This window comes from Nycticebus coucang, chromosome X (assembly GCF_027406575.1).
Source record: "Nycticebus coucang isolate mNycCou1 chromosome X, mNycCou1.pri, whole genome shotgun sequence".
NCBI classification, from domain to species: Eukaryota; Metazoa; Chordata; class Mammalia; order Primates; family Lorisidae; genus Nycticebus; species Nycticebus coucang.
The window spans coordinates 74,328,314-74,342,988 of NC_069804.1; the positions used below are offsets into that span (position 1 = coordinate 74,328,314).

General features: G+C 39.4%; 1 protein-coding gene across 1 annotated transcript in view; it reads left to right on the forward strand.

Annotated features, from left to right (window-relative positions):
• The window catches only part of AR (androgen receptor), a 229,692-nt gene that overhangs the window by 152,350 nt on the left and 62,667 nt on the right, over positions 1-14,675 (forward strand). The window lies entirely within an intron of this gene.

Below are 14,675 nucleotides of genomic sequence, written 5' to 3' on the forward strand. Positions count from 1 at the left end.
GCCCGTGTACGTCAACTGGCGCTTACTCCTGGCAGCTTGCAGAATCTTTTCTTTTGTCTTGACTTTGGACAGGTTCATCACAATGTTTCTTGGAGAAGCTCGGTTTGTGTTGGGGCGACCTGGGGTCCGATATCCCTCTGAAAGCAGTGTGTCAGAATCTTTGGTGATATTTGGGAAATTTTCTTTGATAATATTCTCTAGTATGGCTTCCATTCCTCTGGGGCATTCTTCTTCCCCTTCTGGAATTCCTATAACTCGTATGTTGTAACGCTTCATAAAGTCCCATAATTCTGACAGTGAACGTTCTGCTTTCTCTCTCTTCTTTTCTGCCTCTTTTACTATCTGAGTTATCTCAAAACCTTTTTCTTCTACCTCTGAAATTCTTTCTTCTGCATGGTCTAACCTGTTGCTGATACTTGCCATTGCGTCTTTAAGTTCCCTGATTGACTGTTTCATTTCCTTCAGCTCTGCTATATCCTTTTTATATTCTTCATATTGTTCATCTCTTATTTGATTCTGTTTTTGAAATTCCTTTTGGTTAATTTCCACTTTATTAGCAGTTTCCTTCATTGTTTCCATCATTTCTTTCAGTGTTTTCAACATGTGTATTCTAAATTCACTTTCTCTCATTCCTAACATTTCTGTATAGGTGGAATCCTCTGCAGTAGCTACCTCATGGTCCCTTGGAAGGGTTGTTCTTGACTGGTTCTTCATGTTGCCTGGAGTTTTCTGCTGATTCTTCCTCATGAGTGATTTCTTTTATCTGTTTCCTTGCCCTAATTTTCCTTTCACTTCCTCTTGCTCTTTAAGTTCTCGTGCCTGTGGAAGTTGTTGGCTGGTTTAGACGGATTGAACACACGCGACCGCTTGCCGGATTTCCTCCGTTTTAGTACTCCTCTTGGGGTCCAGAAGTCTCTCGCTGACTCCCTGTATCCTCAGAGGGGTGATGATAGGCAGATCCCACCAGCCAGAGATGCCTGGAGTCCTATCTCCCCAGACTCATGGTGCCCAGATGCAAGGAAGCTGTTACTCGGCTGCCATCTTGCTCCGCCTCCTCCCATCAGTTCATCATTTTTTAATTTTTATTTATTTTTTAAAACTCAGATTAATCTGAGTGTACAAATGATTAGGTTACATTGTTTGTGTTTCTATGGTAAAGTACAACTTGCAGTTGAGCCCTAGGGGTGTGCTATACACCCCAGTTCATCCTGGTAGTATGTTGTACACCCTCACAATATGTCAGTCAGGTGAGAGTTTACCTATCTCCCTCCCTCCTTTCCTTTTCTTTACTCTCCTCTCCCCTCCCTTTACTTGAATATACTTGTGTTATTCTCTAGTATTGGAATGTAGTTCTTTTTCTATTAGATTCATATTAGTATTGAGTACATTGGATACTTGCATTTTTGTTTTTGTAATATTTTAGGAAGAATAATATGTTTCAACTCCATCCAGGTAAATACAAAAGATGTAAATGACCATCATTTTTTATAGCTGAATAGTATTCCATGGTATACATGTATCACAGTACATGAATTCACTCATGCATTGATGGGCACTTGGGTTCCTTCTATGTCTTGGCAAGTTTGAATTGAGCTGTAATAAACATTCTAATGTGCATATCCTTACAGTAAAATTATTTGTTTATTTTCTTCTGGGTAGATTCCTAATGATGGATCTAAGGGATCAAATGGAATGTCTACATATAGCTCTTTGAAGATTCTCCATACTTCTTTCCAAAGAGGCTGTATTAGTTTGCAGTCCCACTAGTAGTGTAAAATTGTTCCCTTCACTGCACATATACAACAATATTTTCAGCTTTGATATTTTGTGATGTAGACTATACTCACTGGGGCTAGGTAATATCTCAGGGTGGTTTTGATTTGCAATTCTCTGATGATTAGGAACAATGAGCACTTTTTCATGTGTTTATTGGCCATTCTCCTATCCTCTTCAGAGAAGTTTATATTCATGTTTCTTGCCCAAAGATAGATGGGATTGTTTGCTCTTTTCTTGTTGATTAATTTCATTTATCTGGAGATTCTAATTATCAATCTTGTATCAGATTCATAACATGCAAATATCTTTACCCATTCTGAAAGTTGACTATTTGCTTTAATTGTTGTGTCCTTAGCTGTGCAGAAGCTTTTCAGTATTATTAAGTTCCATTTGTTTAATTTTATTGTTATTGCCATCACCACTGAAATCTTCTTCATAAAATCTTTCCTCAGTCCAACATCCATAGGAGTTTTCCCTACATTTTCTTGTAGGATTTTTATCTTTTTGTGCATTTTATTTAAGTCTTTTACACACCTTGAGTTAATTTGTAAGTGGTAAAAGGTGAGAGTCCAGTTTTATTTTTACATATAGTTACCTAGTTCTCCCAGTACCATTTATCAAATACGGATTCTTTTCCCAACTGTATCCTTTTGTTTGGTTTATTGAAGATCAGATGGCTATGTTAACCAGTGTGATGAGAATGTGTCAAACAGTCTATGAAACTAGTGTATGGTGCCCCATGATCACATTAATGTACACAGCTATGATTTAATAAAAAATAAAAAAATTAAATTAAATTAAAAAAAAGAAAAAAGACTGATTTCATCTTTTGTTTTTCTTTTTTTTTTAATTTTTTTATTAAATCATAACTGTATACAATGATATGATTATGGGGCATCATACACTCACTTCATAAACCATTTGACACATTTTTATCACAGTGGTTAACATAGCCTTTCCGGCGTTATCTCAGTTACTGTGCCAAAATATTTACATTCTACATTTACCAAGTTTCGCAAATACCCCTGTAAGATGCACCACAGGTGTGATCCCACCGATCCCCCTCCCTCTACCCACCCCCCCCTTTACCACTTCCCCCTATTGTTAAGTTGTAGCTGGGTTATAGCTTTCATGTGAGAGTCCCAAATTAGTTTCATAGTAGGGCTGTGTACATTGGGTACTTTTTCTTCCATTCTTGGGATACTTTACTAAGAAGAATATGTTCCAGCTCCATCCATGTAAACATGAAAGAGGTAAAGTCTCCATCTTTCTTTAAGGCTGCATAGTATTCCATGGTATACATATACCACAATTTATTAATCCATTCGTGGATCGATGGGCACTTGGGCTTTTTCCATGACTTAGCTTTTATGAATTGGGCTGCAATAAACATTCTGGTACAAATATCTTTGTTATGTTGTGATTTTTGGTCTTCTGGGTATATGCCCAGCTGAGGAATTACAGGATTGAATGGCAGATCTATTTTTAGGTCTCTGAGTGTTCTCCATATATCTTTCCAAAAGGAATGTATTAATTTGCATTCCCACCAGCAGTGCAGAAGTGTTCCCTTTTCTCCGCATCCACGCCAACATCTCTGGTCTTGAGATTTTGTGATATAGGCTAGTCTCATTGAAGTTAGATGATATCTCAAAGTAGTTTTGATTTGCATTTCTCTGATGATTAAAGATGATGAGCATTTTTTGATATGTCTGAAGGCCGTGCGCCTGTCTTCTTCAGAGAAGTTTCTCTTCAAATCCCTTGCCCAGCCTGCGATGGGATCCCTTGTTTATTTCTTGCTGATGCGTTTGAGTTCTCTGTGGATTATGGTTCTTAAACCTTTGTCAGAGATATACCCTGCAAATATCTTCTCCCATTCTGAGGGCTGTCTGCTTGCTCTGCTTAATGTGTTCTTAGCTGTGCAGAAGCTTTTTAGTTTGATCAAGTCCCAGTAGTGTATTTTTGAAGCTGCTTCAATTGCCCGGGGGGTTCTCCTCATGAAATACTCACCCAGACCAATTTCTTCAAGGGTTTTCCCTGCATTCTCCTCTAGTATTTTTATAGTTTCATGTCTTAAGTTTAAATCTTTAATCCAATGAGAGTCTATCTTAGTTAATGGTGAAAGGTGTGGGTCCAATTTCAGTCTTCTGCAGGTTGCCAGCCAGTTCACCCAGCACCATTTGTTAAATAGGGAATCTTTTCCCCACTGAATGTTTTTAATTGGCTTGTCAAAAATCAAATAGCGGTAAGAAGCTGGATTCATCTCTTGGTTCTCTATTCTGTTCCAGATATCTACTTCTCTGTTTTTGTGCCAATACCATGCTGTTTTGATCACTATCGATTTGTAGTAAAGTCTGAGGTCTGGTAGTGTGATTCCTCCTGTTTTGTTTTTATTTCTGAGTAATGTCTTGGCTATTCGAGGTTTTTTCTGATTCCATATAAAACAAAGTAATGTTTTTTCAAGATCTTTAAAATATGACAGTGGAGCTTTAATAGGGAGTGTGTTGAAATTATATATTGCTTTGGGTAGTATGGACATTTTGATAATGTTGATTCTTCCTAGCCATGAGCATGGTATGTTTTTCCATTTGTTAACATTTTCAGCTATTTCTTCTCTTAGAGTTTCATAGTTCTCTTTATAGAGATCTTTCACGGCTTTTGTTAGGTAAATTCCCAAATATTTCATCTTCTTTGGCACTACTGTGAATGGGATAGAGTCCTTAACTGCTTTTTCAATTTGACTGTTGTTGGTGTATATAAAGGCTACCGATTTATGAATGTTGATTTTGTAACCTGAGACGCTGCTGTGTTCCTTGATCACTTCTAGGAGTTTTGTAGTAGAGTCCCTAGTGTTTTCCAGATACACAATCATATCATCTGCGAAGAGCGAGAGTTTGATCTCTTCTGACCCTATATGGATACCCTTGATCGCCTTTTCTTCCCTAATTGTGGTGGCTAAAACTTCCATTACAATGTTGAAAAGCAATGGAGACAATGGGCAGCCTTGTCTGGTTCCTGATCTGAGTGGAAATGATTCCAATTTAACTCCATTCAATATGATATTGGCTGTGGGTTTGCTGTAGATAGCCTCTATCAGTTTAAGAAAAGTCCCTTCTAGACCAATTTTCTTGAGTGTTCTGATCATGAAGGCATGCTGGATATTATCAAAAGCTTTTTCTGCATCAATTGAGAGAATCATATGGTCTTTGTTTTTTAATTTGTTTATGTGCTGAATTACATTTATAGATTTACGTATATTGAACCAGCCTTGAGACCCTGGGATAAAACCAACTTGGTCATGATGTATAATTTGTTTGATGTGTTGTTGGATTCTGTTTGTTAGGATCTTGTTGAATATTTTTGCATCTATATTCATTAGTGATATTGGTCTATAATTTTCTTTTCTTGTTGGGTCTTTTCCTGGTTTGGGGATCAGGGTGATGTTTGCTTCATAGAACGTGTTGGGTAGTCTTCCTTCTTTTTCTACATTTTGGAACAGGTTGAGTAATATAGGTACTAATTCCTCTTTAAAGGTTTGGTAGAATTCTGACGTGAAACCATCTGGTCCCGGGCTTTTCTTTTTAGGGAGGTTTTGTATAGTTGATGCTATTTCTGAACTTGATATGGGTCTGTTCAACATTTCCACTTGATTCTGGTTAAGTCTTGGAAGGTGGCGTGCTTCCACGTATCGGTCTATTTCCTTCAGATTTTCATATTTCTGAGAATAAAGTTTCTTGTAATATTCATTAAGGATTTTTTGGATTTCTGACGAGTCTGTGCTTATTTCGTCTTTGTTGTTTCTGATTGATGATATTAGAGATTTTACTCTTTTTTTCCTGATTAGGTTGGCCAGAGGTTTATCTATTTTATTGACCTTTTCAAAAAACCAGCTTTTTGATTTATTGATCTGTTGTATTATTCTTTTGTTTTCAATTTCATTTAATTCTGCTCTAATTTTGGTTATTTCTTTTCTTCTACTGGGTTTGGGGTTGGAATGTTCTTCCTTTTCCAGTTGCGTAAGATGTCCCATTAAGTTGTTAACTTCCTCTCTTTCCGTTCTCTTGAGGAAGGCTTGCAGTGCTATAAATTTCCCTCTTAGAACTACCTTTGCAGTGTCCCAGAGGTTCTGATAGCTTGTGTCTTCATTGTCATTTTGTTCCAAAAAATTGGTGATTTCTTTCTTAATCTCATCTCTTACCCAGCTATCATTCAGCATAAGGTTATTTAACTTCCATGTTTTTGTATGGGTATGCAGATTCCTGTTGTTACTCAATTCAAGTTTTATTCCATGATGGTCCGAGAAGATGCATGGAATAATTTCTATTCCTTTAAATTTACTGAGGTTAGACTTGTGACCTAAAATGGGGTCAATTTTGGAGTAAGTTCCGTGGGCTGATGAGAAGTATGTGTATTCAGTTTTGTTGGGATGAAATGTTCTGTAGATGTCTGCTAAATTTAAATATTGGATGGTTAGGTTTAAATCTAAGATTTCTTTGCTCAGCTTCTTTCTGGAGGATCGATCCAACACTGCCAAGGGAGTGTTGAAATCTCCGACGATTATGGAGCTGGAGGAAATCAAGTTCTCATGTCTGTTAGAGTTTCTCTTATAAATTGAGGTGCATTCTGGTTGGGTGCATAGATATTTATAATTGAGATCTCATCATATTGAGTATTACCCTTAACAAATTTGAAGTGACCATTCTTGTCCTTCCTTACTTTTGATGGTTTAAAGCCTACTGTATCTGCAAATAAAATTGCAACACCTGCTTTTTTCTGATTACCATTTGCCTGAGATATGGATGACCATCCTTTCACCCTGAGTCTGTATTTGTCTTTTAAGTTGAGATGTGACTCTTGTATGCAACAAATATCTGGCTTGAGTTTTTGTATCCAGTCAGCTAACCTATGCCTCTTTAGAGGACAGTTTAAGCCATTCACATTGATGGAGAGTATTGATAAGTCTGGTGGAATTTTGGGTATCGAGTTTTTCAAAGGTCCAGTGGACATTTTTAATCCTTTCGCCAGTGTGGAAGTTGGAGTTTGATCCGAAGTTTCTGAGTGAGTTTACTTTTGTGGTATAGGATTGTGTTGGTCATTGTGGAGGATAGGTCTGAGAACATCCTGAAGAGCTGGTTTACTTATGGCAAATTTTTTCAACATATGAATGTCATTGAAGTATTTAATTTCTCCATCATAGATGAAACTCAGTTTAGCTGGATACAAGATTCTGGGTTGAAAGTTTTTTTGCTTTAGGAGATTAAAAGTTGATGACCAGCCTCTTCTTGCTTGAAAAGTTTCAGCAGAGAGATCTGCAGTTATTCTAATATTCTTACCTTTGTACATTATAGTTTTCTTTCGCCGGGCTGCTTTGAGAATCTTCTCTTTCATGTTAACTTTAGTGAAGCTAATTATGATATGTCTGGGAGATGGCTTATTGGGGTTGAATCGTGCTGGGGTTCTGAAGCTGTCTGCTATCTGAATTTCAGATTCTCTAGGCATGTCTGGAAAATTTTCTTTCATAATTTCATGTAGAAGGGCCTCTGTGTCCTTGGCAGCCACTTCATCATTCCCCGAAATTCCTATAACCCTTATGTTGTTTTTTTTTCGAATTATCTGAGAGCTCTCTGAGTGAGTGATCCGTTTTTGCTCTCCATTTCTCTTCCTCTTTGAGAGATTGGGAGCATTCGAAGACTTTATCTTCAATGTCAGAAATCCTTTCTTCTGCTTGCTCCATTCTGTTACTGAGGGATTCTACTGTATTTTTCATATCTTTGAGTGCTGTAAGTTCTTGTTTCAGTGTGTCTAAGTCTTTGGTGGTTTTGTCTTTAAATTCGTTAAATTCTTGAGACAATTTTTGAATTTCTCCTCGAATTCCTAATTCCATTTTATTAATCTTGTCTGCAAACCAAATTCTGAATTCGACTTCTGACATCTCAGCCAGTTGTTTATGAATGGGATCTTCAATCACATCTGCCGTATCTTTTCTTGGGGGGGTTGATCTATTCTGGTTATTCATGTTACCAGAGTTTTTCCGCTGATTCCGCCCCATGGTTTACTCCCTTTGGTTTTTCCCCTGGGGTTTTATCGAGGGCCCGTACAGTGTTGTGGCCTGAGAAACTGGGGCCCTGTCTGGTGTGGTGGAGCAAAGTGGTTCTGTCTTGTTTTCAGCTGGTTTCTGTTCGATCCTATTGCAACTTCTACTCTGGCTTGAAGTCTCAGCTGTGTGGAAAAATCAGCAATTAAGTCACGCCGCCTGCCCACCTCTGGCCCCAGTTCGAAAAGGAGAATCAAACCTTCCTACAATCGCACACCCAGGGCACCGCCTGAAGAGTCCTCAGTCTATTAGCCCAGTTCAAAAGGTCCGAATCAACTGTCTCAATTGGCACTTGTCTCGGGTGGAAGGGTTCAAGAGGTCTCTGGGAACTGGATCACAGGGGCCTGGTGACTCCTCTGACACAGCTCACCCCAGTGCAGCGTGGAGTCAGGAGGAGCCACCCAGCAAACAGAGCAGTCTGGGAAGGTTGACGTCTCCTTCCCCACTTTGCCCCTCTGTCGGACCCAGTCACTGGTATCTCTGCAGATGGCTAACCCAGTTGCCTGCAGTGAACAGACACTCCAGGGGTTTGCACCTGCCTGAATCGCAAGGAAGTCTGCCAGGCCCCCGCAGACTGCCGCTATCTAGCAGGAGGAGATGGGGCCTGACATCTTTGAGTGTTTGATGCAGGTGATGGGAAGGAGGTGTTCACTCAGGCTTAGCCCCGTCCCTGATGCATGCTGCTAACAGAACAGAACAGAACAGACAACTTTGTGAGGTTCTGTCTCTGTTCCTGTCGTCGCCTACAGGAGACGGGCTGTTTTGAGTTCAAACGTCTTTGCTGCTGGAGAATTGCGTCTGAACACCACTCTGGGTCGGCCCCGCCCTGGAGGCTTCCGGGTTTGTGAGCTGTGTCACCGGTGGCCTCCTCTGGTTGCCCAGGGAGACAGGGGGTGTGGCCTCAGAATATCCAGAAGTGAGCGTTCTGCCGTTAAAGAAAAAACGGCTGTTGATCTACCTCCAGGGAACTGCTGCTCTGGTGTGGGCACTCAGGCGACCCTTTTCTCCTCTGTCCCGCACCCCAGAGTCAGCACTGAGCGGCCGCAGTTTGTGCTGGGTCCACACCCCTTAAGAGATCCCCCAAGAATCAGAACTCTTGGGGGATGGGCCCCCAGACCCCGATTGGGAGTGGGGCGCGGGGGAAGCTGGAGTTTCATTCAGTTTCACGCAATACTACAGGCCGGGGAGGGCTCCTGCACTGCACCGCAGGGAAGTGCCGCCAAGGCTTGATTTCCCCTCAGCAGAGTGCCCTCTCCTCACTCACGTATCCCAGTGTCAGCGCTGACCTGACACAGCTCAGGCACTGTACACTCCCCTCGAGAAATCACCCAAGGAGCCGAACTCCTGGGGGGTAGGCCCTCAGACACCGAGTGAGAGTAGGGGTTCTCAGCTCTCAGCGGGGAGGCCAGAGTCTGATTCAGTCTTGGGCCCCGTATGCCCGGGGAGGGTTGCTGCACTGCACCGCAGAGAAGTGCCGTGAGGCGTGACTCCCCCTCAGCCCGGTGCCCTCTCCTAACTCGGCGCGCCTCAGTGTCAAGGCTGACCAGTTGCAACTCGGGGACTGTCCACTCCCCTTGAGAAATCACCCAAGGATCCGAAGTCCTGGGGGACAGGCCTCCAGACCTCAGTGGGCGGGAGGGGAGCGCCAGGGATTCAGGGCTGCCGGCAAAGGATTCCCAAAGTTTTATTCAGCCCTATGTCCGGCAGGAGAACGCCACGGCACCCCAGTAGGGGAGGTAGGTCCAGTTTTTAGAAGGTCTCTCCCGTGGAGTGTAGTGGGAGGGCCTTTAATTTCTGCCCGCTTGTTCAATTGTGGGGCTCTAGAGCCGGTCTCATGGGGGAGGGGGACTCCTGTCCGCTTGGTGGTGGAATTTGTACCTTTTGTTTGCGTCCTTGTGATCACAACTTGCCTCAGCGGTGTCGATGTGCGTTCTTCAGCCTTCTCTCTTGGTGAGGCTCAAGTCCACCAGGATACTTACTAAATTCCTGTCCCTTAACTCTCCTTCTGGACGGGAGCCTTTGTTGAAAGCTGGCTTCAGTCCGCCATCTTGTCTCCCACCTTTTTTGTTTTTCTATTTGATTCCATATGTCTATGTCTCCGTTTTTGTGCCAATACCATGCTGTTTTGAGCACTGTGGACTGTAAAATAACCTGAAGTCTAGTAGAGTGATGCCTCTGACTTTGTTTTTAATACTAAGAATCACTTTGGCTATATGTTTTCTTTGGTTTGTTTGTTTGTTTCTAGACAAAATGAAGAACTATATTTTCTATTTCTTCAGAATATGATTTTGGTAATTTAGTGGAGATTGCATTAAATCTATAGATTGGTTTGGTTAGTATAGACATTTTAACAGTGTTGATTCTTCCATTTGTTGATATCTTCTGCTATTTCTTCTCTTGGGGTTTCACAATTGTGGAGATCCTTCAGCTCTTTTGTTAGATATAGTCCTAGTTATCTCATTTTTTTGAAGCTACTATAAAGGGTATTGGGTCCTTGATTTGCTTATCAACTTGGCTGTTTATGGCATATTCAAATACTACTGATTCATGGACATTGATTTTATACCCTGAGATGTTACTGTGTTTGTTCATCACTTCCAGGAGTCTTGTGGTTGAGTCTGTGGGGTTTTCTACGTATAAACTCATATCATTGGCAAAAGTGAGAGTTTGACTTCCTCTGCCCCCATTTGAATGCCCTTAACCTCCTTCTCTTGCCTGATTGCATTGGGTAGAATTTACAGAACTATTCAATTTACACTACTATTCAATTTACAGTTGAATAGTAGTGGCCATAGCAGACATCCTTGTCTGGTTCCAGTTCTAAATGGAAAAGCTTTCAGTTTTACTCTATTCAGTATGATATTGGCTGACAGTTTGTCATAGATGGCTTCAGTTTACGAAACGTGCCATGCTTAGTTTCTTAAGTGTTCTTGTTAGAAAAGGACGATGTATTTTGTCCAATGCTTTTTCTGCATCAATTGAAAGAATTGTGTTTTGTTTTGTTTTTAATTCTATTTACATGGTGAATTACATTTATGGATTTGTGTATGTTAAATCAACCTTGCATCCCTGGGATGAAGCCCACTTGATTGTTATGTATAATTGTTTTAATGTGTAGCTGGAATCTATCTGCTAAGATTTTATTGAGTATTTTTGCATCAATGTTTCTTAGTGAAATTGCTCCGTATTTCTCCTTTATAATCGGATCTTTTCCTGGTTTTGGTACCAGAGTGATGTTTGCTTCATAGAATGTACTGGGGAAGGTTCCCTCCTTCTGAATGTTTTGGAATAGGTTCTACAGTATAAGTACAAGGTCTTCATTGAATGTTTGATAGAATTCTGTTGTGAAGCCACCTGTTCCAGGGCATTTTTGCTGTTGTTGTTGGAAGTTTTTAATTGTTTCTTCCATTTCAGTGCTTGATACTGGTCTGTTCAAGATATCTATTTCTTCCTGGGTAAGTCAAGGGAGATGGTGTGATTCCAAGTATTGGTCCATTTCCTCCACATTGTCAGATTTCTGGGCATAGAGTGTTTGGTAGTAGTTCAGAAATAATCCCTTATATCTCTGTGGTATCTGTCATTATTTACCTTTTTTCATTTCTGATTTAGATTATTAGAGATCTTACATTATTGTTTGTAGTTAATCTGGACAAAAGTTTACCTACTTTGTTTATTTCTTCAAAGAACCAAGTTTTTGTTTCATTAATTTTCTGAATGATTTTTTTGTTTTCAATTTCATTTATTTTTTATTTAATTTTGATTACTTATTTTCTTCTGCTAGATTTAGGATTGGATTACTCTTCTTTTTCTTTTCTTTTCTTTCTTTCTTTCTTTTTTTTTTTTCTTTTGTTGTTGTTGTTGTTCCAGTTGTCATTGTTTAGCTGGCCTGGGCTGGGTTCAAATACACCACCCTTGGTGCACGTGGCCAGTACCATAACTACTGTACTATGGGTTCTGAGCCTGTTCTTCTTTTTTCATTTCCTTGAGACGTTTCATTATGTTGTTGATGTGCTCTCTTTCTGTTTTTTTTTTTTTTTTTGATGTAGGCATCTAATGCAATAGATTTCCCTCTTAGGACTGCTTTTGCAGTATCCCTCAGGTTTTGGTGACTTGTGGCTTCGTTATTGTTATGTTCGAGTAATTTAATAATTTTGTACTTTATCTCCTCCTTAACCCACTGTCATTCAAAATAAGGTTATTTAGTTTCCATGCCTTTGTATGGAGTTGAAATTTTTTGTTTGAGTAGTGTTCCACCTTCACCGCTTTGTGATCTAAAAAGATACAAGGTATAATTTCAATTCTTTTAATTTTGTTGAGGTTTGTTTGTGTCCTAAGATTTGATGTGTTTTGTAGTAAGTTAAATGGGGGCGACAAGAAGAACATATATTCCTTAGCTTGGAGATGGTATGTTCTTCATGTGTCTATTAAGCCCAATTGTTTGAGGGACACATTTAATTTCCTTGTGTCTTTGTTTAGTTTCTGCTTAGAGGATCTGTTCAGTTCTGTGAGAAGGGTATTAAATTCCCCAGTTATGGTGTTATTGGATATCATATTGTTCAGACCGATTAAGGTCTGTGTCATAAATTGAGGATCATTTAAATTGATTGCATAAATATTTAGAATTGAAATATCTTCTTGTTGTATTTTTACCTTGACCAGTATGAAGTGACCATCTTTATCTTTCTTAATTTTAGTTGCTTTAAATCCACTTGTATCTGAAAATAAGATTGTGACCCCTCCTTCTTTTTCATTTTCATTTGTCTGAAATATTACTTTCTAAGCCTTCACCCTGAGTCTGATTTTGTCAGGTGTGTTTCCGGGAGACTGTATATACATGAATTATGCTTTTTTATTCAATCAGGCAGGATTTGTGCCTCTCTAGTGGCAAATTCAAGCCATTAACATTTATTGAGATAATTGTTAAATGTGATGGAGTTCTATTCATTTTATTTGGTGAAAGATCGTTGCTTAGTTTTATCCTTTGCACCATTGTAAAAGCTAGATTTTGTCCTTTATTTTCTGTATTTTTACTTTACTGGAGGTCTATTGTGATGGTCAGTGTGGACAACAGGTCTGAGTATTTCCTGTATAGCTGTTCTTGTTGTGGCAAATTTCTTCAGTGTTTACATGTCAATGAAATATTTGATTTCTCCATTGATTTGGGGGCTTAGTTTAGCAGGATACAGAATTCTCAACTGAATATTGTCTTGTTCAAGAATGTTAAAGGTAGATGACTATTATCTTCTGGCTTGAAAGATTTCAGCTGAAAAAGCTTCTGTCACCCTGATGGAACTGCCCCTGTAGTTCAATTGGCACTTACTCCTGGATGCTTACAGAACTTTCTCTTTCTTTGGACAGGTTCATTACAATGTGTCTTGGAGATGCTCTGTGTTGAGATTATCTGGGGTTTGATTCTCTAACAGAATGTTTAGTGATGCTTGGGAAATTTTTATTTATGATATCCTCTAGTGGGGCTTCCATTCCTTTGGAACATTCTTCCTCACCTTCAGGGATACCTATAATTAATATGTTTGAATGCTTCATGAAGTGTCATAATTCTCTAAGAGATCACTCTTCCATTTCTCTCTTCTTTTCTTCTTCGTTAAAAGCCTGAGTTAGCTCAAGAGACATTCTTTCTTCTACATGATCTAATCTGTTATTGATTCCTTCTACTGCATCTTCAAGTTCCTTAAATGACTCCTTCATTTCCTAAGCTCAGATATATCCTTTCTGATGTCTTCATGTCTCATTTATTACTGGGATCAATATTTGAATTTCCTTTTGGTTATTCTCCACTTTCCCTTCAATTCCCTTCATTGTTTTTGCCATCCATGTTTTAAATTCTCTTTCTGTCAATTCTATAAATTATTTATAGGTGGAGGCCTCTGCTGTACCTACCTCATGATCCCTTGGGGGAGGTGATCTGTTCTGGTTTTCTCATGCTGCCAGAATTTTTTTGTTGGTTCCTCCTCATGTGTGTTTTGTTCTTGTTCACTTCTTTCCCCTACTTTGTTCCCACTTCCTCCTTCTTTTAAAATTACTTTTGCTTTATGTTAGGTATTGAAGTGTCCCTTTGGTATAGGGCTGAATGGAAGAGTAAAATCAAGAAGGGAGAAAAGAAAGAAAAAGAGAAAAATGGGGAGAGGATAAAAATAAAAAGAGGAGAATAAGAACAGAATGAGAGAGATGGCAGTAATAGTGGTGTTTGGCAAGGTACCTTGACCCACACCCACAATTCCAGGATTCTGTGTGGCTGGGCTAGGTGGGTCCCTTGAGGTTAGGAGCTCCTTACCAGCCTGAGTAAAATCAAGACCCCCCACCTCCACCAAGTGTAGAAGAAAGTCAGCAGTATGTTGCAGTGTCCTCCTACAATATTATCCTTCCAAAGGCCAAAGCTAGAGGGACACCCTAACCTAGGGGTTCAAGGTCTTCTTGAGCCAGGCCAATGCCATGGAACCCCAGCCCAGACCTCAGAGTGAAGCTCTATCCTATAAATGGAATACATATTGAAATAAAATAAAACGTCACAACAACAAAGTTATTTAAGATGTTACAAAAAGAATATCTTAGTTCTTTGAGAAATTTATGTGAGAAAGATAAAGTAGAAAAATCTCTAGTAAAGAGAGAGAAATGGAAAGAAAATAAAGAATGAAAGAGGTAGAAAAACTGTAGCAAAAATGTAACGCTTACTACTGAAGAAAGAAATAGTGGAAAAGTAAAAACAACAACAAAACAAAACAAAAAATAACCTTAGGGTAAAAAATTGAAAATAGAAAGAATAAAAGGAGCAGAAAGAAACATAACAAAA